Source organism: Archocentrus centrarchus, unplaced genomic scaffold (genome assembly GCF_007364275.1).
Source record: "Archocentrus centrarchus isolate MPI-CPG fArcCen1 unplaced genomic scaffold, fArcCen1 scaffold_33_ctg1, whole genome shotgun sequence".
Lineage (NCBI taxonomy): Eukaryota > Metazoa > Chordata > Actinopteri > Cichliformes > Cichlidae > Archocentrus > Archocentrus centrarchus.
Window position 1 is genome coordinate 1,745,137 of NW_022060261.1, and position 27,599 is coordinate 1,772,735.

Sequence of the window (27,599 nt, forward strand, 5' to 3'; positions counted from 1 at the left end):
ACTCTGCAGACACACAAACACAGGTGAAGGCTGCTGTGGACTGTACAAATGTCTGTAAACAGATTGTACATTTTTGAGTAACAATACTTTTACTCTGGCTTTTGTTCTGACGCTATGTACAAATAGATGAAAGTGAAGATTATACTTTATTATTGTTTTACATGTGTATGTACAGAGACAGGAGAAAACCTGTCCAATCAGTTTTAGCTATGGGAGGATGAAAAGGAAGCTTTATTAAACACAGAACATCCACATGTTTCTGACTGAACCAAAACCTGCTCCACTGCATTCCAGTCTTGTAAAGTCATGTTCACTGTGTGTGTGTGTGTGTGTGTGCGTGTGTGTGTGTGTGTGTCAGAGGTGATGGTTGCATTTCCCACCAAAAAATCACTGCTCCTGACATTCCTCCTGTCAGTCACCTCACTGGGTTTATACAGTTATTATTCACAGTTTTCCATAACGTGATGAGCACTATCCCACAGATGCTGGAAAATTTCTCATTTTATTTATTCTATTTTGTTTTATATTTGTTAATGTAGGGATTTTGTCATCCTGGGCTGACAGATCAGCTGCTCTTTGTCCTCTATGTTTTCATCTTTTTCTTATAGTCTGTTAGTAGTAGTAATCTTTTAGCGTTAGTAGCATTTTGAATATCAACTATGATTCCAAGGTTGTGCTTATTTATTTTATTTCAGCCACAGTACGCATCTCTAGGAAAACAACACTGAGGACCCCTGGTATTTCAACACGGAGAGATCACTGGGTGAGATTGAAGAAGATTTATCCTCTGGAGCTTAAAAAAAGGGCAAGTCTTTGAGTTTCTTGAAAATGTTTCACCGCTCATCCGAAAAACTTCTTTAGTTCTCAAACCAAAAGGTGGAGAGACCCAGGTACTTAAAACTCAGTGGGGGTGTCCCATGTAGGTGGTTGTGACCCAGGAGACACATCTCACTGGAGGCTGATTGGTTCAAGGAAGGTAGACTAAGAGATGATTGGATTAGAAGAGATGACGTCAGCACTGAATCTGGCAGTGTGGAAAAGTGGAGATGGTGACAAAAAGAGAAATGGACAAATGCCTGGGAAAGAATGTGGATGAGTGATTTCAGAGCTTCCTTATTGAACACAAGCCTAAGCTTCATTTCAGTATCACTTTTTCTGTTTGTTTTTTTAACTACTGTCACTCCTGTGGAAACACTTTGGAAAGTCCCTGACTAAATTAAACATCCTCTCTTTTATGCCCATATTTTTTTGAGTAGTATCTTCTTACAGAACATGTTATAAGCATTATCCACTATCCCACAGTGTGGCCCCCACTATTCCTGTTTTCCTGTGTGTTCCTTATTTCTTCTTCTAAGCAGGTGGCTGGATCCTCTGGGCTCCTCCCCTTCCTAAAGCCGCTCTGTAAAGGTGACAGTAAGCATCTTCTTTCAGTCACATATGTCAGTCTGCCCTAAACCATTCTCTCCATTATGTTCTGTAACAGAGAGCTTAAAGCTAACGATCTGTAACAAGCAGTCTCGGTCAGGTTTGGGTCTAGTCCAGGTAACAGTTGGAATCATCGCCTCTTTCCAGCTGAGTTTTATCCTTCCTGCCTCCCTTTGTGGAACCTGGAAGAGCATCCAGTCCCTCTTCCATAAGTACTTCATTATGGTGTTGACACATTTCCACATTGTTGTGCCTTTAATCACTGATTTTAATCAAGAAATTGTGAATTGAAAATTAACACCATCCACTTTTCCAACATTCCGTGATTTAATATTTCTCCTGTTTATTAGTTAGATTATTCCCGCCATTCTTGATTGTATGTTTACAAAAACGAAAACCCCAAAAATGAATATTATAGTACATATAACTATAGAAGGTTATGTACACAACTGTGTATGCAGTGACTGAAGGGGTAAAGCCATCTCTGCTTTTTTGTTTTGTTTTGTTCCTTGCCCTTCTAATACTGTGTACTGTAGTTCTGCCAAAAATACTGCAATACTCTTGTCATGTAATGTTGTGTGTTACGTTCCCCCTAAAAAGTCTAGGGGGTTCAGGGGAAGTAACAAAAAGACATGAGCAAAATTGGTAAAATAAAAGATCTTTATTAAGATTATAACAAAAAGAGACGGACACACCGCTATCACCTTCAAACAAAAGAAAACAAAACACAGGAGGTATCCAACAAACGTAAACAACAGCCTAAGGTAAGAGGCCTCATTCATTAAAACAAAACACCCTCCTCTCCACTGAGCAGGAGTAAGCAGCTGCAGCAACACACACAGGTCACAAGTTGTGCCACAAAGGCAGTCTCTGGCAATCACTGGCCTGGAGCGCTCCTCTCTCTGGCCTTAAGTACCCCAGCTTCACTGCTGAGTTGGGTCAGCTGTTCCAAAACGGGTGGCACCGAAGGCTGGAGAGCACAAGCCACACCCAGTGGGTCAGGAAGCCACAGCAGGCCCGGCTAGGGCTGTAACATTGTGAAAACAGGCAGGTTTCAGACCCAGAATGAAGGACTCAGGAGTCAGGATGTGAAGAGGAAATACAACTTTAATGATGAAGTCTTTTCCGAACGCAGAACTTACAGAGCTGACTGGAACCAGGAACACAAACTAGGACCAAGAGCAGAATACAGAACTCAGGCAGAACAGACCTGTCATGGTCCTGGGCCATGTGTCCAGCATTTTGTGTTTTATTCATTAATGCTGTTTTCATTGAGTTTCCGTTAGTTCCTAGTTTGTTTTGGTTTTGATTATCCATCACAGTTTCCTGTCCTGTTATTAGTTATTGTTATTTTCATATTGATTTCTTTGTTCCCTTTGTTTCTGTCTCCCCTGTGTCTCTGTGTTCTTGTGTCTGTCCTGTCGTTCTGTCATGTCTCTATTCTGATGTTTCTGTTGTGGTGTTTATTTCTGCGTTTCTGTCTCTGTATAGTTGTTTCCTGTTTTACTTTGATAGTCCCTTGTGCTTTGTGCTTTGTGTTTAGTTTTACTCCCCCTTGTCTCATCTGTATAATTAGTTTCACTTGTGCCCCTCACCTGTTGCCAGTTCCCTGATTATCTAATGTGTGTATTTATGTCCTCAGTCTGTGTCTGTTCCTTGTTGTGTTGCCATTGATGTATCCCTGCTGTGTGTTATCATGCCTGTTGGGTGTGCATTTAGTTCTGGCACCAGAATCACGAGATAGGGGAAGTAGAACTAAATACAAACATGAGAGACAACAGGCTATAAAATGAATGGTTGAATACAGCGAGTGAACATGGAAGGAGAGGTTGGACACCCGTCTTGTTCCTTTGTGAATTTTTTATTTATTTTTTTTAAAGCCTGTCATATCTGGCAGTTTTTGCAATCAGAATGATGATCTGAATGCACTGATGTACCAAACATATTTGCTTTTACAAGAACAGCTCTGTAAGTTTTCTGTATGCTATTCTTGTTAATGTTTGTATTTTTATTTTTTTATTTAGTTATTTATGCCAGGCCTGACAGGCATCAAGGAAGGGACAAGAACAAGAGGGGAAAAAATAAAAGACAGAGAGAAAACGTGTGTGTGTGTGTGTGTGTGTGTGTGTGTGTGTGTGTGTGTGTGTGTGTGTGTGTGTGTGTGTGGACAAAGGGAAGAAAGGGAAAAAAAAATAATCGAAGAAAAGTAGATATACACACATTCACACATCCATACATACAGGGCTGGACTGGGACAAAAAAAATTGGCCCTGGCATTTTTGGCTTAGACCGGTCCACAACTATGTCTTAGAAGCATTTGACACTGTTTTACTCTTAAGTGTGGGCATACCTTTTGCTAATAATACTTTTATACTTTTTTTTTTTTTTAACTTACTTTAGTAATACTTAAATTGCAAAGCTTTGATGTATCATTTAGTTTTTTAAAATCTGTTATTTCACCTGTTTGAGTGCATTTTAAAACCTGTTTAACCAGCACAGAGGCTACAAATTCAAACTACTGTGCAGCCTTTCAACACACCTTTAACCTAAATATCTAAAATGCTGTGATGCAGCCTAAAATGGACACTCGCTGCTCATCCAACACTTCTCGGCCTTGACCGTTTGCTATTTCATCAGATTAAGGTGCCATGGCTGCCAGATTTGGGGAAGTATGCAAATGTAAATAAATATTGATATTAATCAATCGCCATTGCTCATCACACTGCTGCTGTCTTCACCTACAGCAGAGTCTGCCCAAGCCTTGAAGGGGACCTAAGCAATATTTGATTTGGGGCCCCCTTCATATCACTTCATTGTCCCCTGAACTTAATTGTTATTAATGCTGGAGGGTTAAAGTTAATTTTTTTTTTTTTTTTTTTTTTTTTTTAGGATATATTACAGTTTCAGCCTTTTCAATTCAAGTTTTCAATTCAATTACATTTTATTTATACAGTGCCAACTCACAACAAACAGACATCTCAAGGCACTTTATAGTGTAAGGTAAAGACCCCACAATAATTACAGAGAAAACCCATCGTTCATCCTAATCTTAAAAATAGAGAGGGTGTCTGTCTCCTGAATCCAAGCTGGGAGCTGGTTCCACAGAAGAGGGGCCTGAAAGCTGAAGGCTCTGCCTCCCATTCTACTCTGAAGTATCCTAGGAACCACAAGTAAGCCAGCAGTCTGAGAGCAAAGTGCTCTGTTGGGGTGATATGGTACTATGAGCCAATGAAGAGAAGCCAATATGGGAGAAATCTGCTCTCTCTTTCTAGTCCCTGTCAGTACTCTAGCTGCAGCATTTTGGATCAGCTGAAGGCTTTTCAGGGAGCTTTTAAGACAGCCTGATAATAATGAATTACAATAGTCCATCCTAGAAGTAATAAATGCATGAATTAGCTTTTTAGCATCAGTCTGAGACAGAAATATTAGAGTGTAGTCTACTCATTAAATTAGTGTTGTTACAAGTGTACAAATCTGGACAGTTAGAATAGTCTCTTCTTTCTTTTAGGAAATTGGCATTTATAAAAAATTAAAACAAACCAAAAATGATTCATGACAAATGTGGGCGAGCTTGGGGGGGCCATGGTGGTCAGGGGGCCCTATGCAGCCGCATATGCTGTTGCTGCAGCATTACTGTTACAGAGGACGTGAAGCTACAGCAGCGAACATGTCTGTGATCTTTACACATTTTGTAGCATCTACAGAGACACTCTTCAGTTTCTTCGCACGTAACTTCTCCGCACCCCCTTTCTGCCGCTTCAGTTTCTCCATATTGCCTCTCCTTTAACACACGCGCTCAACACTGAAACTACTAGCGGGAGTAGTTTCAGTGTTCTGCACCACGCAGAGAAAGGGTGGGGCCGCTTTCATCCTGTATCCTGATTGGTTCCATCCACTGTCTATATTGAAGATGGGCCAATGGGCCGCCCCCTCTAAACTGTGGGCCGGTCTCTTAGAAAAAAAAAGGGAAGGAAAAAAAAATCCAACAGCATCGGTGCTTGAGGACTGTCGGCCCCGATTGCCAGTCCAGCCCTGCATACATATGCATACACATATACACACATACACACAATTTTGTTATTTGCAGTAATGTGTGTATGCACCTCTGTCATGCAATATGCTCAATAATGAGGGCAAGAAACTGCAGCCATGCTTCCCGCGATCCAGAGGCAAATAGGAAAGGACCCAGGGGACCCAGGCCATCCACAGCCCACTAGGAGCTCAGAAGACCTGAGGCCACACAACCGCGTGCACACCCCAGAGGAGGAAGGAAGGAGAATACAGACAGAGTCCCCACGGCCAAAGGTCAAGAGTCCAGAGGCGATGAGCCAAATATCTGTATTAGACCATGATTTAATGTGTTGCCTGGGTATCAGGCTTCATTTTGATCCCTGAGAGCTTCAGAGTAGTTAAACCTGAAGGGTTTGATCCTGACTTGTACTTCAGTCCTGACTGGATCAAAATGAACTTCTGGATTATAATGAAGAACCAGATGTTTCACTTTAAAATAGATGTTTTGTCTCTTGTTGGTTCTGATAACACACACTAAATTGGTAATCTGTGAAAGAATAAAAAGATGACATAAAATGAGGTGGAGAAGGTGGGTGTGGAGCAGAAGGAGTGGAGGAGCTTCAGTGTGTCTACAGAGAGTGTTACAGAGGAGCAGCAGAGCAGTACAGGTACATCCAGAGGGGCACACAGGGATGATGTTAGAGTTAGACCGTACACTGTGTGGCAGTGGAGCTGTTCTCAGATCAGTTTGCTCTGCAACAGTCAGTCACTGCTGGATGAAGCACTCAGCCTCCCATTAATGCGGCGCAGTCAGATTTCTGCACATAAGCTGCTGCTGCAGTTATCAAGACAGGTCATCCACACTCAGTACTCACCGTCCTGTTCACCATGACTCCCACCTGTAGAAAAAAGAAGAGCAGAGGTGACAACTGTGTTTACAGAGACTCATCATCAGCATTATGCCAGCTAATGTTCAGCTTGACTGTCCTAAAACTTGCATGAGTTTATTCACTAAGTGTCTGAGTCTCACAATGTTCAAAGAAAATTTCACTCATGCTGGCTAACAGCGGGTAACAGCAGCTAACAGTGGCTAACAGCAGCAAACATAGGTTAACAGCAGCATACAGCACCATACAGTGGCTAACAGCAGCAAACAGTGGCTAACAGCAGCTAACAGAAACAAACAGAGGCTAACAGCAGCTAACAGAAACAAACAGAGGCTAACAGCAGGTAACAGCAGCAAACAGCAGCAAACATAGGCTAACAAGGTAACAGCAGGAAAAAGCAGCAAGCAACAGCAAACAGTGGCTAACAGCAGGTAACAGCAGCAAACAGAGGCTAACAGTGGCTCACAGTCATTATTTTTTTTACACAAACAGAAATAGAAATACAGATGTTACGGCATACAGTCTCAGTTTTTTCAAACTCTCTTGGCTGACTAAAACATATTTGTCCTACAGTGGCCACCATAGCTAGAATGAAGCACTTATATAGGCAGAAGTAAGAAAACAAAATTAATTTCACTGCAGTCTTCTGACATCCAAACCTGCCTCGCTCTATGTGAAAAAAGTAAAGCCCGTGACAGCATCATGGACTGACTCCAACACTATACTGACCTCACATCCTCCAGTCTGAAGTGGGGACTCACAAAATCAGTCAGTTGCTTCACATCTGATTCCTGCAAGCTGTTTCCACTCAGGTCCAGATGTTTCAGATGGGAGGGGTTGGACTTCAGAGCAGAGACCAGAGCAGCACAGCTGATCTCTGACAAACAGCATTCTGCCAGACTGATTAATGAATAAAACATGCAGATAAAATCAGTCATATTTCTAATATGTTCAGGTGTTAAAAGTCCCATATCCTGGAAACCTACTTTCTCCAATCTCATTGTACATTCTGTATATTGACAATAAAGGCATTCTATTCGGTTAAAAATTCTGATGAACTCTGAGGTGTCTTTTACAGCTGATGTTCTTTCAGCCCCCCTGATTTATTGCCATTAATGTAATTATTGGTTTTGATTGTAGGCACAGAAATCAGAGGGGACTGGGTTTGCGTTTAAGACAGGCTGGGACTTGAACCCCCGCCACCTGCACAGCAAAACGGCAAATACATGTGGTCACCTACCCTACCACTGAGCCACCTGGGCACCCTTAAGTAACTTAACCTTCTGTTGGCTGTTTACATCATTTGCTTCTCTCTTTTTATCACTACACTTTTTAAACCAGGCATTGTCAAAAAATGACTATGCCAAGAATTTGGTTATATTTACAAAAAGAAAGTCAGAACTCATGGACTGGCACCACAGGGCTAGGCAGTGAGTACAAGACCTACCAGAGGACGTCAGGCCCTCAGGGCACCCTCAACTGTTTCTGATTGTTTGGTCAGAAAAATTCACACCAGTGGCTGCTAGAGGTATGGCAGTGTTCATCCTGTTTCTCCTTGCACAAAGAAGCAGATACCGGTCCTTCTAATGGGTTAAGGACCTTCTAGAGCCCTGTCCAGCTCGCTTAGATTAACTGCTTGTCTCCTGGATTCTCCTCCATGCTCTGAGACTCTGGTGAGAGACACAGCAAACCTTTTGGCAATACTGGAGGAGCTGGACTACCTGTGCAGCCTCTGTAAGGAACAGATATGATCTCATGCTACCAGCAGTGACACTGACCCTAGCCAAAGGCAAAACTAGTGAAAAACTGTCAGAAAAGAAGAGGAGGGGGAAATGTGAGTGTCCTCCACCTGTAAAACCATTCCTGTTTGGGGGTTGTCTCATTGTTGCCCCTCTAATGCAGCAGGAACTGTGTATCAGCCCCCTCTGCTACTTACTGACCAGATTAGTATCTTGATGCTAAACTCTGATTTAAAAGGGTTTATTTATGTATTTATGAGTAGTATATTTCTCCTTCACAAATCTTCCACATTATAAATAATTTTAATGTATATTTGTGACCACAAAATAAATTTAAAAAAGAAATCATAAAATATTAGCAAAGAAAACATAGAGCTTAGTGGATGGAAGCTATAAGATAAGATTTGTTGTAGAAACAAAGTGACCTGACCTCAGAGTCTCCAGTCTACAGCGTGGACTCTCCAGGAAACTGCACAGCTGTTTCACTCCTGAGTCCTGCAGGTTGTTTGCTTTTAGGTCCAGATGTTTCAGATGGGAGGGGTTGGACATCAGAGCAGAGACCAGAGCAGGACAGCAGGTGTCTGACAAACTGCACTTCTCCAATCTGAATGAAGAATAGAACATGTAGATAAAATCACTGGTAACCAAATGTGATGTGTTCAGATTTGTTGATCAGTGCTTATCAGATAAGTTGGATCAGTGCATCCATACCCTCCATCTTACAGCACTTGAGCCAGGTTATAAGGAGATTACATCAAAGTTCAAGTTATTAAAATATCTTAAGAAATAACAACAGATTCTGTAAACTGACCTCAGTGTCTCTAGTTTGCAGTTTGGACTCTCCAGACTAGCAAATAGATTCACTGCTGAATCCTGCAGGTTGATTGAACTCAGGTGCAGCTCTCTCAGATGGGAGGGATTGGACTTCAGAGTTGAGGCCACGATTCCGCAGTGATCCTCTAAGAGAGGAATGTCGTGAAATCTGCAATGACACATATGTTAGGAAACATGTTGTTATGATGAAGACACTTTATATATACATGTCATGCACTTGATGCAAAACAATTGGACACTTCCCATTTGACTTTTATTTTCCTTTCCATCTGTAGTTCAGCTGATCTGACCTCTCAGGTCTGCAGGCTTTTAATTATGGTTCTGCTTTAATGTGCAGATGAAGGAGAGAAAGTGGCCTTCATTTCAGACCTCCATGCTGTCCACAGTCTGTCAGTGTGATCTGATCCCACATCTGACATTTTTGTGGTTTAATTTTAAATCTTTATTTAAGATAAGCTGTTAAAACAAGCATCAGTTACGTCACATCAGTGGGCCAACCCAGTCAATGAGGCGTCTGCGTCAGTGTTGCCAGATTTTGCGACAGAAGCAAACAGCCAGCTCTATGAAAACAAGCCCAAAAAAAGCCCAACTGGCAACTCACAACATTGTAAAACTGAGGCCACTTTTTTAACAGTATAGCTCTAATACAGTGTAGCTCATTTCTTTGTTTTGTCTCATTGTGTTTTGGAGCAGTGAAAGCAATGGTTCTTAGCCTCATAGAAGAGAAGGGTGCACAGTTTGTTTGTTTTTTGTGTGTGCGTGCTTCTCTGTATTAGCACATTGAATTAAATCAGCATGTGAGCACATATTTCACACTTGCAAAATCTGCAGAATGCCTTTGATACGTCTCCCATCAGGACCACAGGACCCCCCCCCCCCCCCCCCCCCCCCCCCCCCCTTCCCACCCACACACACACACACACACACACACACACACGCAACACCCTCTTAAGGTTTACTGTTTTCATGTGTGCAGATCTCATCTATTCATGGACTTAAAAAATGTAGGACTTCTATTACAGGCTTTTATTTTCCATCAATCACAAACAAAAATGTGTGTGTGTGTGTGTGTGTGGGGGGGGGAGCAGGAGGAGGGGGAGTGAAGGAGCACAGGGGCATCTAATCAGTGCCGTGCCTCTGTTATTGATCATCTCATATGCACAGCTGTTACATACAGAAAATGCAACTAGATAAATAATTTTGCCGCATCTATGGCAAAATTGTATATACACTATTGTATATACACTATATACAATGCATAGGGGCGCCTCATAAGAGGCGCCCCTATGCATTGTATATAGTGCACACCCACTTTTTGCGCCACTTTCTCCCATCTGAGCTCAGATCCATTCTTTAAGTGTGCTCTCTTTCTCCCCATCTTTATTATATTTTTTCTATATTTTCCCCACTTACTGGAACTCATTCTTACACTGCCTCCTCACTCTGGGCTGTTATGAGTGTTTGTTTGGGTGTGCGCCCGGTCAACTTGGGCAGGAGCGATAAAAAGAAAATGGGGGCTTGGAAGGGACAAACTCCCTACCACTCGTCTTCTGCTTTATCATAGGGCGCCGAGAGATAATCAAGGAGTTTCAGTCGGAAAGAAAGTCAAGCCCAAATAAGCAACTTGAAGTTCAAAAACATGCTTCATGTAATGCTTACAGAGACTACTAGGCTGCTGCCACCTGACATCTACGGAACCCCGCAAGGGACATGGGAGAACAAGAATATGTGAGGACAAAAACAAATGTTTTGCGAGATCCTGCAAAATCTTTTAATTTAAGGCCATTCGCTTCCACGTTAATCCTGATATGGCAGCATCCATCAGGATGTTGAAAGGATCAGTGAGGGATTGGCAGCAAAAGCGGTTCCTGTAGTGAAGCAGTGAGAGCGGGAGAGCAAGACAGTCATCCAGGTTCATTCCTTCATCCCCATACAGTTGTGCCATTTTTATGGCCAACAATAACCGCTGAGTTATGAATTAAAGACTTTTGATGGCAATCTCTCAGCGATCCTTTCAACGTCCAGATGGATGCTGCCTCATCAAGATTAACACAGAAACACATGACCTTAAATTAAGAAGTTTTGAGGGATCTCGCAAAAGTAACTCACAGAAATAATAAACAGTCTTTCTGCCTTCAGAAACAGTGAATGAATAAAAAAATGAAATAAAATGAGGTGGAGCAGGTGAGTGTGGAGCAGAAGGAGTGGAGGAGCTTCAGTGTGTCTACAGAGACTGTGTGGAGGGACAGAGCAGCAGCATCAGAGCAGTCCAGGTACATCCAGAGGAGCACACAGGGATGATGTTAGACCGTACACTGTGTGGCAGTGGAGCTGTTCTCAGAGCAGTTCACTCTGGAGCTGTGGCAGTCAGTCACTGCTGGATGAAGCAGTACTGCAGCAGCAGTGTCTTCTGCAGCAGTCTGGCTCCGTTCGTGTGTCCCAAGCCTGAGTCTGAGAGTCCTCCTGAAGTACTTTGTCTGTACTGCTGGTACTGCAGCTGGCCTACAGAACTGTTTAGTCTGGTCGGACTTCTCCCATTGAGAGGGAAACCACCTGAACTTTGTCTGTTTTGGATTTGCTCCCTTATCTGTCTTGATTGTTGGTTCTGTTTGGGGGTAAATGTTTTGCTTCTGATCTCTTCTGGCTGACTAAAACATGTTTGTCATACAGCAGCCACTTTAGCTACGATCATGCACTTAAATTGCCAGGGTTGAGCAAACAGAATTCATTTGAGCAGCTAAGCTATCCAAACCTGCCTGTCCCTGTGTGAAAAAACAGCATCACGGACTGACTCCAACACTATACTGACCTCACATCCTCCAGTCTTCACAAAATCAGACAGCTGCTTCACATCTGATTCAAGCAAGCTGTTTCCACTCAGGTCCAGATGTTTCAGATGGGAGGGGCTGGACTTCAGACTTGAGACCCGAGATGTCCAGCTGATTTCTCTGACAGACTGCAGTCTCGCACACTGATTAATTAATAAAATATGGAGATAAAATCAGTGATATTCCCATCTGATATGTTCAGATTTCAAATGTCTCATATCCTGGAAACCTACTTTTATTGGGTTATGAAAATTTGATGACCTCTGAGCTGTAAACGATTATCTGTGAGTATCTGAAGTTTCTTACTACTGCTGTTGTTCCAGCCTCCCAGTTAGAATAGAATAGAATAGAATAGAATAGAATAGAATAGAATGCCTTTATTGTCATTATACAGGATGTACAATGAGATTGGAGGGCCACTCCTGTTCAGTGCCATGTAACAGAAAATCAAACTCTCTAAAATAAAAATATTATAAAAATATTATAATCTCGTATGATCAATATAATCAAGAGATATACAGAAATAAACAATGTGTAAAATATACAAAAAATAGAATGTATAAAAATATACATAGGACATGTTTAGAGTTTTTTGGGCTTGAACTGCTGTTTATGAAGCTCTCTGCTCTCTTGAAAAACTTCAGATGACAATTTCCCCACAGGAATTGTAAATCCATGCTAGCATCTAGGAGGAGCTATTGTCATTAATGTAATTATAAGCCTTGATTGTATGCACAGACTGCTTTGAATCGCCACCTCATCATGGTGGAGGGGTTTTGGTGTCCCAGTGATCCCAGGAGCTATGTTGTCCAGGGCCTTGTCTCCCATGGCCAAATGGTCCTCTGTGAGAGGCCAGACAGAGAGCAATTCAAAAAACCACTATGGAAGAGTCATCATGGGAACAGTTTACCCTCCCCAGGATACAGGGCTCCAGCCTGGAGCCAGGCCTGGGGAGGGAGCTCGATGGAGAGTGTCTGGTAGCTGGGCATTAGGCTGTGGTGCCCAGCCAGGCGCAGCCCTCCTGTAGGCCCACCATCCACAGGAGTCATCGGAAAGGTCGGATGCAGTGTGTGTCAGGCAGTGTCCAAGGGCAGAAGCCCTGGTGGACCGATCCCTAGCTATCAAGACTGGCTGTTGGGACATGGAATGTCACCTCTCTGGTGGGAAAGGAGCCCGAGCTAGTGTGTGAGGTTGAGAGATACCGGCTAGATATAATCAAGTTCACCTCAAGGCATGGCTAGGCCTCTGGAACCAGTGTCCTGGAGAGGGGCTGGACTCTGTTCCAGTTTAGAGTTGCCCTCGGTGAGAGGTGGCAAGCTGAGGTGGGTAACCCCTCGGCTTGCTGCCTGCACATCAGAGTTTTCATTGCTAATCCCCAAACCAGATGGTGGTCACCGGAGGTGAAGGGAGCCATCCAGCTGAAGAAGGAGTCCTATCTGGCTTGGTTAGCCTGTGGGACTACAGTGGCAGCTGATGGGTACCAGCAGGCAAGGCAGAATGTGTCTCGGGCAGTGGCCAAAGCAAAAGGTTTGGCGAGACCATGGAAAAAGATTTTCAGATGGCCTCAAAGTGATTCTAGGAAACCATCAGAAAACAAAAAACTCAAGAGGAGAAAGTGGTGCTCTACTCACACGGTCTATAGTGCAGGTGGAACACTGCTGAGGCACTGCAACTGAGGCTATAATAAGGCGGTGGAAGGAATACTTTGAGGCTCTGCTTAATCCCACTGACACACCTTCTGTAGGGAAGCAGAATCTGCAGATGAGGGGGATGACTCGCACATCACTGGGGGTGAGGTCGCTGAGGTGGCTATCAACTTCTAGGTGGCAGGGCCCCTGGGTTGGATGAGAGTCGCCCTGAGTTCCTGAAGGCTCTGGATGTTGTAGGGCTGTCTTGGTTTGACATCCCTCTGCAACATCACGTGGAGCTCTGGGGTGATGCCACTGGATTGGCAGACTGGACTTGTGTTCCCCATCTTTAATAAGGAAGGGTGTGCTCCAAATATTGGGTGATTGCACTCCTCAGCCTCCCCTCTAAGGTCTATGCCAGGGTGCTGGAAAGGAGGGTCAATTCGCTAGTCGAACTTCGGACTGAAAAGCAGTTTTTGTCTTGGTCATGGAACACTGGACCAGTTCATAATCCTCTGGAGGGTATTGGAGTGTGTGTAGGAGTTTCCTCATCCAGTTTACATGTGTTTTGTGGACTCAGGAGAAGGCATTCTTCCATGCCCCTCTGAGTATCCTGTGGGAGGTGCCATGGCAATACAGGATGTCTGGCCAGTTGTTGTGGGCCATTCAGTCCCCGTACAACCGTTGCAAGAGCTTGGTCCGTATTGATGGCACTAAGTTGGTCTTGTTTCCTGTGGGTGTTGGACCTTGCCAGGGCTGACCTTTGTCATAGATTCTGTTCACAATTTTTATGGACAGAATTTCTAGGCACAGCTAAGTGGAGAAAGGCTTCTGCCTTGTGGCCTGAAAATCTCGTCTCTGCTCTTTGTGGCTGATGCGGTCCTGCTGGCTTCATCAGGTGGTGGCCTCCAGCTCACAGTATACTGTTTCACAGCCCAGTCCGAAACGGCTGGCATGAGAATCGGCACCTCTAAGTCTGCGGCCATGGTCCTCAGCCAGAAAAGGGTGGCATGCCCACTCTGCCTCAGGGACGAGTTGCTGACCCAGTTGGAGGAGTTCAAGTATCTCAAGGTCTTGTTCATGTGTGATGGGAGATGGGACGGAGATTGACAAACGGATCGGGGGTGCATCTGCAGTGTCGCGGTGCATCTGCAGTGTTGCAGTGAAGAAGGAGCTGAGTGTGAAAGAGAAGCTGTCAATTTACCGGTCAATTGGTGTCCCTGCTCTCACCTATGGCCATGAGCTTTGGGTAGTGACTGAAAGAATGATATTGCAACTACGAGCAGAACTGAGCTTCCTTCAAAGGGTGGCTGTTCCTCACCCTTAGAGATAGGGTGAAAAGTACAATCATTCGAGAGGGGCTCAAAGTCAATCAGCTATTCCTAAACATCAAAAGGAGCCAGTTGAGATTTTCTGGGTATCTGATTAGGATGCCTCCTGGGCACCTCTTGGGTGAGGTGTTCCAGGGATGACCTACTGGGAGGAGGCCCCAGGGCAGACCCAGTACACGCTGGAGAGATAATATCTCTCAGCTGGCCTGGGAATGTCTCAAGGTCCCCCTGGATGGATGGATGGATGACTGGGTATTTTTACTTTGTGTTTGTGTTTAAGTAACTCAACTTTCTGTTGGTTTACATCCATTTGCATCACTCCTGTTCTCTACACTTATATTACATTTTGATATAGAAAAATTCAGATTTTTTTTAACCCATGGTATTGTCTAAAAATAACTATGATGAGAATTTGGCTGAATTTTCAATAAAATGAACAATAATCAGTCAAAGAAAGTTAGAACCCATGGAGTGTCTCAGTCAGGTTTGCATTGAAGGCCAAAGACAGTGAAAGAAGTGGGTGCAGAAGCCATTCCAGTTTGACTTGGAACCACAGACACTAAAACAGACTATTTGAAAGGGATCCTAACTGGTAGTATACAGGCACAGGTTAAAAAAAACAAAACTGCATGGTGTTTTGGGCAGATTCCTGAAATATACATTCTGGGGACATGTGAAACTGATATTTGTTAAAGTGGTAGGCAAGGGGACCTCTAAATATGTTGCTCAATGTTAGCCAATAGGCTGCATATTAAAGCTTTTCTCTAAAATGAGTAATGACTTTGTTCTTCCTTTATTGTGGATCATCACCATGTCAGCCTTCTACCCACACTTTTGTTTCTTCTTTGTTCTGAAGAATCAATACAAATACTGAGAAAATTTTAGGACGTCATACTGATGATCAGAAATCAAAGAAAACACTATTCAGTAGAATAAAGGAACACTGAAACTCATCCGATCTCAATAGGAATCAGTTCATGCTGGATATCTATACTGGTATGGACTGGGTAATGTGTTAGGAGCCAAAGGTTGCTACACCATTTGATGCAAACGAAAATGATCAACCTACAGACGCTGAATTCAAAGAAAAAAATGGTGTGGCAGGCTAGTCCACTTTGCTGAAATTTAAATGCAGCAACTAATAACAATACTCATTAATTTGTATGGGCCCTCACATGCTTGTATGGATGCCTGACAACATTGGGGCATGCACCCATTGAGACGACCAGGACTTCGGACCAGTCCTCTGCGAACCGCTGTGAACTTCCTATGTACGCCAGGTATTGCCGTACCCCAGGACCCACTGCAGCAGCGTAGGGTCTGACAGTTGGTCCACGGATTTCATCGCAATACCTGATAGCAGTCAGGGTGTCGATGTCTAGCCTGTAGAGGTCTGTGCATCCCTCCACACATATACCTCCCCAAACCATCACTCATCCGCCACCAAACTGGTCATAATGAACAATGTTACAGGCAGGCAGATTGAATTTTTATTTTTGGGAGCAGTATATTTCCTCTTCATAAAGATTCCTCAAATAAATCTAATATATATTGTGACAATAAACTAAATTCAGGGAAATAACAAGTTTTTATCAAAGAAAGCATACAGATTTATGGATGAAAACTGTGCTATAAGATTTATACTGTAGTAGTAAGAGAAACTAAATGAACTGACCTCACAGTCTCCAGTTTACAGAGTGGACTCTCTAGGAAAGTGCACAGCTCTTTCACTCCTGCTTCCTGTAGGTTGTTTGTTATTAGACCCAGATGTTTCAGCCTGATTCGGTTGGACTTCAGAGCAGAGACCAGAGCAGCAGAGCAGGTCTCTGACAAACTGCACTTCTCCAATCTGAATGAAGAATAGAACATGGAGATGAAATCACTGGTAATCAAACATGATGTGTTTCTCTAAATTTAATAGTGACTGGTCCTCCTGTTATTGTGGATCATCATCATCATCATGTCAGCATCTTACACACACAATCAATTGTCAGCATGACCTCCAAACTTCAGCTCCTCATAGCAGGTCGTGTTGACTGTTGTGTTTTCTGTGTAATTATTGTAGGGTCTTTAACTATAATAAAAAGCACCCTGAGGCAACAGTTTGTTGTGGTTTGGTGATATATAAATAAAACTGAACTGAACTGAAATTGTTTGGACGTGTGTGGATGTTAATATGTTAACGATGGAGAGGAAAACCACAGCATAGATTCATGGATGAAGGACATGCAGAGACACAAAGAGGAAGTCAGGGATAGGGTGATATCAAGATGATGATCACTTTGGAAAATCAATTAGATTATATATTCAGTACACACAACTCCTCGCTGAAATCCGAGTCCTGGATACCCGAGGCTAAGGTATAATGGACCTGAAAAAAGATCTCAGCACTGGAGCCCCACACATTATAAAGAGATTATATCACAGTTCATGTTACTGAAATACCTTCAGAGATAAAACAGGTTCTGTAAACTGACCTCAGTGTCTCTAGTCTACAGTTTGGACTCTCCAGAGTACCAAACAGTTCCACTGCATAATCCTGCAGGTTCATTGAGCTCAGGTGCAGCTCTCTCAGATGGGAGGGGTTGGACTTCAGAGTTGAGGCCACAAATATACAGCAACAATCTGAAACTTCATGAAATCTGCGTTGACACATATATTAGAAAACATGTTATTATGAAAAAGACACTTTATATATACTTAATGGAAAACAATTGGACACTTCTTATTTGACTTTTACTTTCCTTCACATCAGTGGTTCAGCTGATCTGATCTGTCAGGCCTGCAGACTTTATATCATTTTGCTTTAATGTGCAGATGAAGGAGAGAAAGTGGGCTTCCATTCAGACCTCCATGCTGTCCACAGTCTGTCAGTGTGAGCTAATCCCACATCTGACTCCATGAAAATGAGAAGTTGGACTCAAATTCATTCAGACTGACCCTCATGGTCCCGTGTTTATGTTGTGTTCATTGAAGTTCTGTTATTGTTTAATTTCTCCAGTTGTGTTTCTTAGTTTGCTTTAGCCTTGCTTTCACTATGGGTTTACAACTTGTATTTCCAGGTCGTTCTTTAGCTATTAGCTCTTTAGCTATTAGAATCACATTCTTGAGTTCAGTTTTTTTATGGATAGATTTCCAGTTCTCCGGGTTCCCCATGTCCTCCTGATCAGTCTATGTCCCTGTCTGTTCCTCATGTCGTAGTCCTTTGTCTGGCGTTTTGTGTTTGGTTTCGGCTCACAGTGTTTCTCTGTGTTTAGCACACTTTTCAGTGAATCACTTCACTGATTTCATTACTACAACTAAATCCAAATCACTGTGACAGCATCACGTGTCATCCCATCATCGTCACATGTGACCCCAATGGCTGCTGATTCAACACAAGCTACAGGCCCAAAAGTTAAATCACCCAAAGAATTCTTTGTTTACCCCCACCCCCATTTTTTTCCACAGTATTTGAAAAACCTCAACGAGAACTGTGACAAAATCAAATTTGCATCCAATGTTTGTAATAAACAAGTCGAAAAAAGATCGATGAGGATATTTTATAAAGAATCTTTTTAAGAACTAAATTATTTATCTACACAGCTTTTTAACGTTAGTCACATCTGGACTCACCGAGCCTTTCTGCAGTTCCTCAAAGCTGAAATCAGTCTCTGTTGTCCCTCGTCTGATGTGTTGTACTCTCCCAGATCAAACTCGTCCAAAACCTCCTCTGACATCTGCAGCATGTAGGCCAGAGCTGAGCACTGGATTCCAGAGAGTTTCATCCCTGATTTGTTCCCTGACTTCAGGAACTCTTGGATCTCTCGATATACTGAGAGATCATTCAACTCCATCAGACAGTGGAAGCTGTTGATGTTTCCATCGGGAGACAAGGTGTAACTCTCCTTCAGGTTTTTGCTGACTCTCTGGAGCATTTCTGGACTGATCTCTGTCTGACCCAGCAAGAAGTTTCTGATTGGACTCCACACAGAGGCCATGAAGGAAGCGAACAAACAGTTCCAGGTGGGAGGTTTTGCTTTCAAAGGATTTCTCCATGGCTGTTTTCAAAAGTTCTTCTAGAGATGAGATTTCCTTACTCAGGAAGGCCTGCAGCACCTCCATCTTCCTGTTGCTGTAACAGTGGAACATGTAGACTGCAGCCAGGAACTCCTGAATGCTCAGATGAACAAAGCTGTAAACTGATTTCTTAAAGCTCACACACTCCTGTGTGAAGATCTCTGTACAAACTCCTGAGTACACCGAGGCCTCTGTCACATCCAGACCACACTGCTCCAGGTCTTCTTGGTAGAAGAGGATGTTTCCTTTCTCCAGATGTTCAAACACCAGCCTCCCCAGCTTCAGAAGAACTTCCCTGTCAGTCTCACTGAGCTCCTGTTGACTCGTCTCATGTCCTTCATGGTACTTGTTCTCCTTCTTCTTTATCTGAACTAACAGGAAGTGTGAGTACATGTCAGTCAGGGTCTTGGGCAGCTCTCCTGTCTGCTCTGTAGTCATCATGTGCTCCAGAACTATAGCAGTGATCCAGCAGAAGACTGGGATTCGGCACATGATGTGGAGGCTCCTGGATGTCTTCATGTGGGAGATGATTCTGCTGGACAGCTCTTCATCACTGAATCTCCTCCTGAAGTACTCCTCCTTCTGGGCATCAGTGAAGCCTCGTACTTCTGTCACCCTGTCAACACATGTAGGAGGGATCTGATTGGCTGCTGCAGGTCGGGTAGTTATCCAGATGAGAGCCGAGGGAAGCAGATTCCCCTCGATGAGGTTTGCCACCAGCTCTCTGATTGATGACTTCTGTGTGACATCAGATACAAGCTTCCTGTTGGTGAAATCCAATGAAAGTCTGCTTTCATCCAGGCCATCAAAGATGAACAGAAGATTACAGACAGTGAGCCTCTCTGCTGGGACCTTCTGTAATGTTGGCTCGAACACATGGAGCAGCTGCAGAAGACTGTACTGCTGATCTCTGATCAGGTTCAGCTCCCTGAATGAAAGCAGAATCACCACACTGAGGTCTTGGTTCTCCAAGCCCTCTGCCCAGTCCAGAGTGAACTTCTGCACTGAGAAGGTTTTTCCAATGCCAGCAATGCCGTATGTAAGAACCACTCTGATGGGTCTTTGTTGGTCGGGTAAGGCTTTAAAGATGTCCTGGCACCTGATTGGTGTTTCAGGGACGATCATCTTCTTGGAAGCTCTGTCCACCTGCCTCACCTCATGTTGGGTGTGAATATATTCCCATTGTCCCTCTGTGATGTAAAGCTCAGTGTAGATCCTGTTGAGAAGGGTTCCACTGCCTGTTCTATCAGTTCCTTCTATCACATGTTCACATCTTCTCCTCAGAATGTTCTTAAGTCTGTCTGAAACCTCCTGCAGAGCAGCATCTGCTGAAAGAAAGAAAAACAGTAACACTAGAGAGCAAGAAAACTTTTTAATGCCTGAACAACACAATAAGAAATCCAGTTTTCATCAATGAGTAGATCAGCAAACAGATAAGTCCTACTTTGTACACAGCTACTCTCACTGGTTGCCTGCAGCTCTGGTTCTGGATTTTTCTTCACACTGGAGACTCTGTGGACACAAGTACAAAAAAAATAGAAATACCAAATTTTCCAGAAAAATCTTTATTTTTGTGGAATGTTTGTGGTTCTGTGGTTCTTCCTTCTTTGAGCTGATCGTCTGCTCAGTTTAGTACAAACACTGTCATACCTTCTCTGTGAGGGTCCAGGTTCATGACTGAAGACTGGAGGATAATCTCTGGAATGGTCACTCTTCATGAACAGACAGCTGGACTCTGGAGACTCTGCTCTGAGTCTGTGCTGCTGACGTCTGGAAACACAGACACAGGATAAATCACATCAGTTGGGTTCATGTTCCTGTTGTTGGACACTGGACTGCTCTCTGATAGTTTAGATTGTGTTTTCCAAGAATGGTGATTCTAATTTCCAGAGAATTGATTTGTCCAAAAGCAGTAATCTCATATCTATTGATCTCCAGTCTTGAACACAGAGCAATTCAGTGACTCCACCCCTAAAAACTCTTTTGAAATAATATCAAAGGTCTACAAAAAGGAACATCTTCAGCCCATTTTACATCAAAACACTGTCTTACATTTTTTCTGAGGGTCCAGGTTCCTGACTGAAGACTGGAGGATAATCTCTGGAATGGTCACTCTTCATTGACAGATGGCTGGACTCTGGAGACTCTGCTCTGAGTCTGTACTGCTGACGTCTAGAAACATAGACAGAATAAATCACACATTGTTTGGCTCATGTTCCTTAACTTACTAACTTAGTTACTTAGTAACATCACTGCTTACCGCACAGCTCAACACTCAGTGTAGTGAGTGGCCAAAGCATTAGCTGCTTTAAGCTGCAATTAACAAGTTTGAAGACGCTCTACACCCCAGGGTTCAAAGTGCTGTTGGAAGAAACTTTATGTAACCATAGATACCATGGGCCCAGTATCTACCAGACAAAGCACTGTTATGCCACCCATTCTCATATCGATATGCAGAGAGGATGAAACAAGTTGTCAAACTGCAGCTAGACTATTTAAAACAACCCCAGAGCCTAGAGATGCCCCACAGGAACTGTGTCTCTGCAGTGTGGTGGGTGCTAGCTTTCTGAAGCCATAGTAGAATGGGACTGCCTGCTGATGCAAGGATGCCCTGTGAAGAAACCTGGGAGCAGGGAACATGTTCACCATCACACTCTCGAGGGCAATGACCATGTTGTTTTCAGTGTCTGCATATTAAACAGGTACTACTGAATGAATGGGTCTGTGGACAGGAACTCTTCAAAAGACCAGTGCTTTCAGTAAGCTGATTAAGCTGCTCCTCCTGATGTTTTAACAGTTCCTTCATCTCACTCATCTCTGTCTTAGAGGTCGAATGAACCACTTCCAGAGGACCACTACATACGGTGGCCCAGAGGTGTCAGGTCAAATACAAAAGCCACAACACAAATACAAAAGCTACAACACAAATATAAAACCCACAACACAAATACAAAAGCCACAACACAAATACAAAAGCTACAACACAAATACAAAAGCTACAACACAAATACAAAACCCACAACACAAATACAAAAGCCGCAACACAAATACAAAAGCCACAACACAAATACAAAAGCCACAACACAAATACAAAAGCCACAACACAAATACAAAAGCCACAACACAAATACAAAAGCCACAACACAAATACAAAACCCACAACACAAATACAAAAGCCACAACACAAATACAAAAACCACAACGGAAGTGACGCAACCTGCAACATAAGTAACAGTGCCCATTGAATGAAACAACACAAAGAGAAGCTTTGCTTGCTGACAGAGACGATAGTCGAGAGACGCAGCAGCTAGAGCACGTGTGTCAGGCTCAGTGTCTGCAGGCCACATCTGGGTCGCGATATAATTTTATACGTCCGTAAGATGATTTCATATCGCTTGTTTTTATACAGGAGCAATGCAAAGGACCTGATTGCTAACATCGGAGGTAAACCGTGTGTTTCTTTTCCTCGCCTGCTATGTTCGATATGGGAGAAGAAGCAGAGGGAGACCTGCAGAGGTGAGCTGACAGCGCATCACTGCGTCACACAGCAGGAAGCGCGCAGCAAAGTCCTGAAGACAGAACGTGTCATAAGCATCGCAACACAGACAGGGAACTTTTTAAGTGGCAAAGATTTAAATCACCGGCAGTTTCGGATGAAATAGTTTATGAATTTGGTGACGTTCTTTATCACACAGGTGCCATGAGCTACTTGAGGAAATCTGTCAAGTTCATGAAAAGTACAGGTTGAAGTCCCAGCAGGGCTTCGGGATGAAAGGCGGCTGTGAGTCGGCTTCTCTCTGCGACACAATGAAGCAATTTCAGATAACTTGCGTTGCTTAGCGACAGTACGGCGCAAAAAACGGAGACTTGATCGCTCAGAAACTCCCGAATTGGAAGCTATAAATTCAACTATATTCTATTAAATCGTCTCCACAGACTCCTTGAGTTGTTCATTACAATTACCGTCTTTATTGAAAGTTCTGAAAAAAAAAAAAAAAGAACTTATGTGGCGTCACTTCCGTTGTGGTTTTCTATATCCGTTGCAGCATTTGTATTTGTGTTGCGGCTTTTGTATTTGTGTTGTAGCTTTTGTATTTGTGTTGTAGCTTTTGTATTTGTGTTGTAGCTTTTGTATTTGTGTTGCAGATTTTGTATTTGTGTTGCAGATTTTGTATTTGTGTTGTGGCTTTTGTATTTGTGTTGTGGCTTTTGTATTTGTGTTGTGGCTTTTGTATTTGTGTTGTGGCTTTTGTATTTGTGTTGCAGGTTTTGTATTTGTGTTGTAGCTTTTGTATTTGTGTTGCGGCTTTTGTATTTGTGTTGCAGCATTTGTATTTGTGTTGCAGATTTTGTATTTGTGTTGCAGATTTTGTATTTGTGTTGCAGCATTTGTATTTGTGTTGCAGATTTTGTATTTGTGTTGCAGATTTTGTATTTGTGTTGTGGCTTTTGTATTTGTGTTGCGGCTTTTGTATTTGACCTGACACCTCTGGGCCACCGTAACTACAGACCCACGCTGAATTCCATATACATCAGAGACAGAATTACTTTTACCACTTCCGACACTAGACAACCCTTCACGCTCACACCTAACAGCCTCTCCCCTGATGTCAAGCAACAAGAGTGCAGGCTGCCTTTGCACCAGCTGCATCAACTAACAATGCAACACCCCATCTAAAACCTGCTCCACAAACTGATCCCTTATTAATGAAACCTCAGCATTAGGCATGTCATTAGGAGCACACTGTTTGACCTTCTCCATAAGACTCATCTATGAGAGGGAAAATTCTTGTAAAATCTCACCTTTTGACTCATTAATGAAAGCCTTTTCTAAGGATACAGAGGAATGTGAGCAATCATGAACCTCTTGTAATATAGCAACAATCTTCAATGGATCTGCCGTAGAGGGATGTTTAATCTTGCACTTCCCCTTCCAAATGATGAGATGGGAAAAATACCTTATCAGACACAAAAACTGGCATGCCCTCACACAGGCTTCAATTTCCTGCAGCCATTCGTTCAAACCTTTACCTGATCTTCCCCTAAACCAGGGATCCTCAAATCCAGGCCTCGAGGCCCGGTGTCCTACAGGTTTTAGATGTGTCCCTGATCCAACACACCTGAATAAAATGGCTGAATTACCTCCTCAGTATGCAGGCAAGTTCTCCAGAGTCCTGCTAAAGACTTCTATATTTGACTCAGGTGTGTAGGATCAGGGACACATCTAAAACCTGCAGGACAACAGACCTCGAGGCCTGGATTTGAGGATCCCTGTCCTAAACAAAGGGGATTTCCTATCATGGGGCATTGAAACAAGTTTTTCCTCTATACTAGTTGGGAATCAGCAGGTGTTGCTATAGAGGTAGACTGTGCAGCAGTAGTAGCAGATGCTTCCCTTTCATCTTCAACTCAGTTTACAGCAAATCACGCAAATCACTGTCTTACCTTCTCTGTGAGGGTCCAGGTTCATGACTGAAGACTGGAGGATAATCTCTGGAATGGTCACTCTTCACGGACAGACAGCTGGACTCTGGAGACTCTGCTCTGAGTCTGTGCTGCTGACGTCTGGAAACACAAACAGAATAAATTACACATTGTTTAGGTTCATGTTCCTGTTGTTGGACACTGAGCTGCTTCTCTCTCATGGACAAGATAGTTTAGATTGTGTTTTCCAAGAATGGTGATTCTAATTTCCAGAGAATTGATCGGCCCAAAAGCAGTGATGTCATACATGTTGATCTCCAGTCTTGAACACAGAGCAATTCAGTGACTCCACCCCTAAAAACTCTTTTGAAATAATATCAAAGGCCTACAAAAAGGAACATCTTCAAGGTTTCTTTATTGTCATATATATGTAAACATATAATGAAAACATATAATGAAATTTTGCGTTCCAGAACACTCATCCAAGAAATACAAAAAACAACAAAAGCAAACAGGGGGGACAGGTGTCCTGAGGTCATGCAGCTGACTTGCAGCGCTACCTTTAGCAGAGGGAAAACAGAAAGAGATACATTGGGATAGGTAGGTTCAAGAAAATCATCTCGTACTGTGTTCATTAAGAACACCTTACGAGGTTCCAAAAAACACCTCAGCAAAAGCAGCAGCACATTTAAAGCTGGAGAGCACTAGGGTGGGTAGGGGAGGGGCTGCCAGTGGAGACGAGCAGGATACTGTGATGGCCAATCAGCTTCAACTCAGTTTACAGCGGTTCTTCCTTCTTTGAGCTGATCGTCTGCTCAGTTTAGTACAAACACTGTCTTACCTTCTCTGTGAGGGTCCAGGTTCCTGACTGAAGACTGGAGGAAAATCTCTGGAATGGTCACTCTTCATGGACAGACAGCTGGACTCTGGAGACTCTGCTCTGAGTCTGTGCTGCTGATGTCTGGAAACACAGACAGAATAAATCACACATTGTTTGGGTTCATGTTCCTGTTGTTGATTTACAGGGCTGAGGCTCTGGATGTTTTCACTACAGATATTTCACAGATACTCTACTTTCTATAAAAGAGGCTGTTGGCTGGGTCATTATTTTAGAATAGAATAGAATAGAATGCCTTTATTGTCATTATACAGGATGTACAATGAGATTGGAGGACTAACAAATATGAAATACAAAAAGTACAAAAAAGAGCACCGAAAGGAAGAGCCGTGAGCCGCTGCGTCTGTGCGCGCCGCCATCTTGAATTCAGAGTGAATTTTGAATCACTTTTGAATCCTTACCTGATAGTTTGAGTTTGGGATTCTGTTCAGTTATCTTTCCTTCATCTGTGTTCACTAATCCTAACATTGGTAATCACATGACACTTGTTATTGGTTAACCAGGTTAACACAGGTTCAAGGTGGCTAATTATCAGTGCATTCACATGAAAGGCATTGGGAGCATCTAACCAATCACAAACATGGATGACTGTCATGGGGCCTATTCCAGGAAGCAGGTTTAGCTACAACTCTGGGGTTTTTAACCCTAAAATGAGAAAACTCTGAGTGTGTCTCTGACTTTTCCCCTCCTGCTGCACCTCAACCACCTGTCTGACACTATGATTCATTTCCTCCTTCATAAAGTGTCTGTCAGAGCGTCAGAGGAGCGAATTCATCTGCAGACGTTTATGTTTCTACAAGCACTGAAATCCAAGTTAGACATTAGTTTGTTATTTTTGTAACATGAAGCTTTTACAGTCGTTCACTCGTCAACAGGCTGTCAGGACGGAGACAGCTGGACTGTGAGTCAGTCAGTTGATTAGTTTGGGGATTGAAGCAGTTGTTGGTTCACACGTCATATGTCACATGATTTTTTTCGCCTCAAAGCAAGCTTCGAAGCAGAGGTGCTATGGGATTGTAAGCCCAGGGTTCGAAGCACGTATCTTCAGTGTCACACTGCCATCACTACTGAATATTGTTTGCTGAAATACCTGCCTTCTCACCTGTGTGCTTCCTCTGCACAGATTTCCCTGGTGTTCCCAGAGAGGAGCTGAGAGTGGACAGAGTGAGAGTTTGTTTTGGACTCCTGTGTGTTTGTGTGAGTGTGCAGCAGTTGATGAACCTTCCCTTTCAGTTTTGCTTGAACTCACTGTCTGAAAATCTCACCCTGTTTAGTTTTTGATTATTGGAACTGTGAATAAACCTGTGAACTTTTAATCACCAGCTTGCTGAGCCACGACAGATAAGTGTGCTGGTAGGAGAGCAGCAGATTTTACAAAGGAAGATAAAATGAAACTGAAAAATATGAAGAGTTTCATATATAGACTGAAAGTTCACAGTTGCTGTGTGAGCAGCTGTTTGTTTAAAACCACTGTGCAGTATTTAAGCATTATTAAAAGCTTTATAAAATGTGAGTGCATGAAAATCAAACTGTAAAAGAGCTACTAAGTTTATGTTTAGCCTAATCTTCCAGCATTCTTGGAAGATTTAGATTTTATCTTCCAAGAATGGTGACTCTACTTTATAGAGACCTGATTGGTCCAAAAGCAGTGATCTGATATCTGATGATCTCCAATCTCAAACACAACCTGCTCGACAGGAGAACAATTCAGTGACTCCACTCCTCCAAACTCCTTTGAAAGAGTATCAAAGGACGGCATCTCAGTTTATAACAAATCAGTGTCTTACGTTCTCTGTGAGTGTCCACGTTCCTGACCGAAGACTGGAGTTCCATTCCCTGGAATGGTAACTCTTCATGGACAGATGGCTGGACCCTGGAGACTCTGCTCTGACCTGCTCTAAACCGTTCATCTTCAGTCAGTCTGAGAGGGAATGAGGAACAGATTCACATAAACGCAAAACTGACAGAACAGGAAATACAAAGTACGCATGTTCCAGTGTGATAAACCAGTCGACTCAGTCATGAATAGGTTCTTTGATTTTGCTGTTAGAGTCCACAGAAAAACAGCTGATTTGGCAGATGAAGAAAAATGTTTGTTCTGACCGCCATAAGAACGGTGGTCAGAACAAACATCATGTTTTTTCCTGAATGATGTCACAAAGTTGAGTCCCAGAATGAACCAAAACAAGTTTCAGAGGTTTTGTTCCGATTTGAGAAACATGTGACTTCTTTCTAGGTAATAACATTTTCTGATTATTCTGACACCAAATAAAAGCACAGTAACACTCACCTCGTTTTCCTTCTCCTGCTTTGTGGCTGCAAAACAAAGTCTGAACACACTCTGTCGTGTATTTTTATCTTGATGACATCAGTATTTTCTATCAATATTTTTATATCATGTATTGTTATATATATATTAATCACACACTCTAATTAATGGTCACATTATGTATTATTTGTCACCTATATTGTCACTCACACACTGAAGCTCTGCATGCTGTAGACAGGTAAAAATGCTGAGGCCTGCTCTGCAGG

At 42.9% G+C, this 27,599-nt stretch overlaps 1 pseudogene; it reads right to left on the minus strand.

Annotated features, from left to right (window-relative positions):
* Positions 1-5,692: 5,692 nt before the first annotated feature.
* On the minus strand, positions 5,693-26,974 carry LOC115776528 (NLR family CARD domain-containing protein 3-like; annotated as a pseudogene).
* Positions 26,975-27,599: the final 625 nt, after the last annotated feature.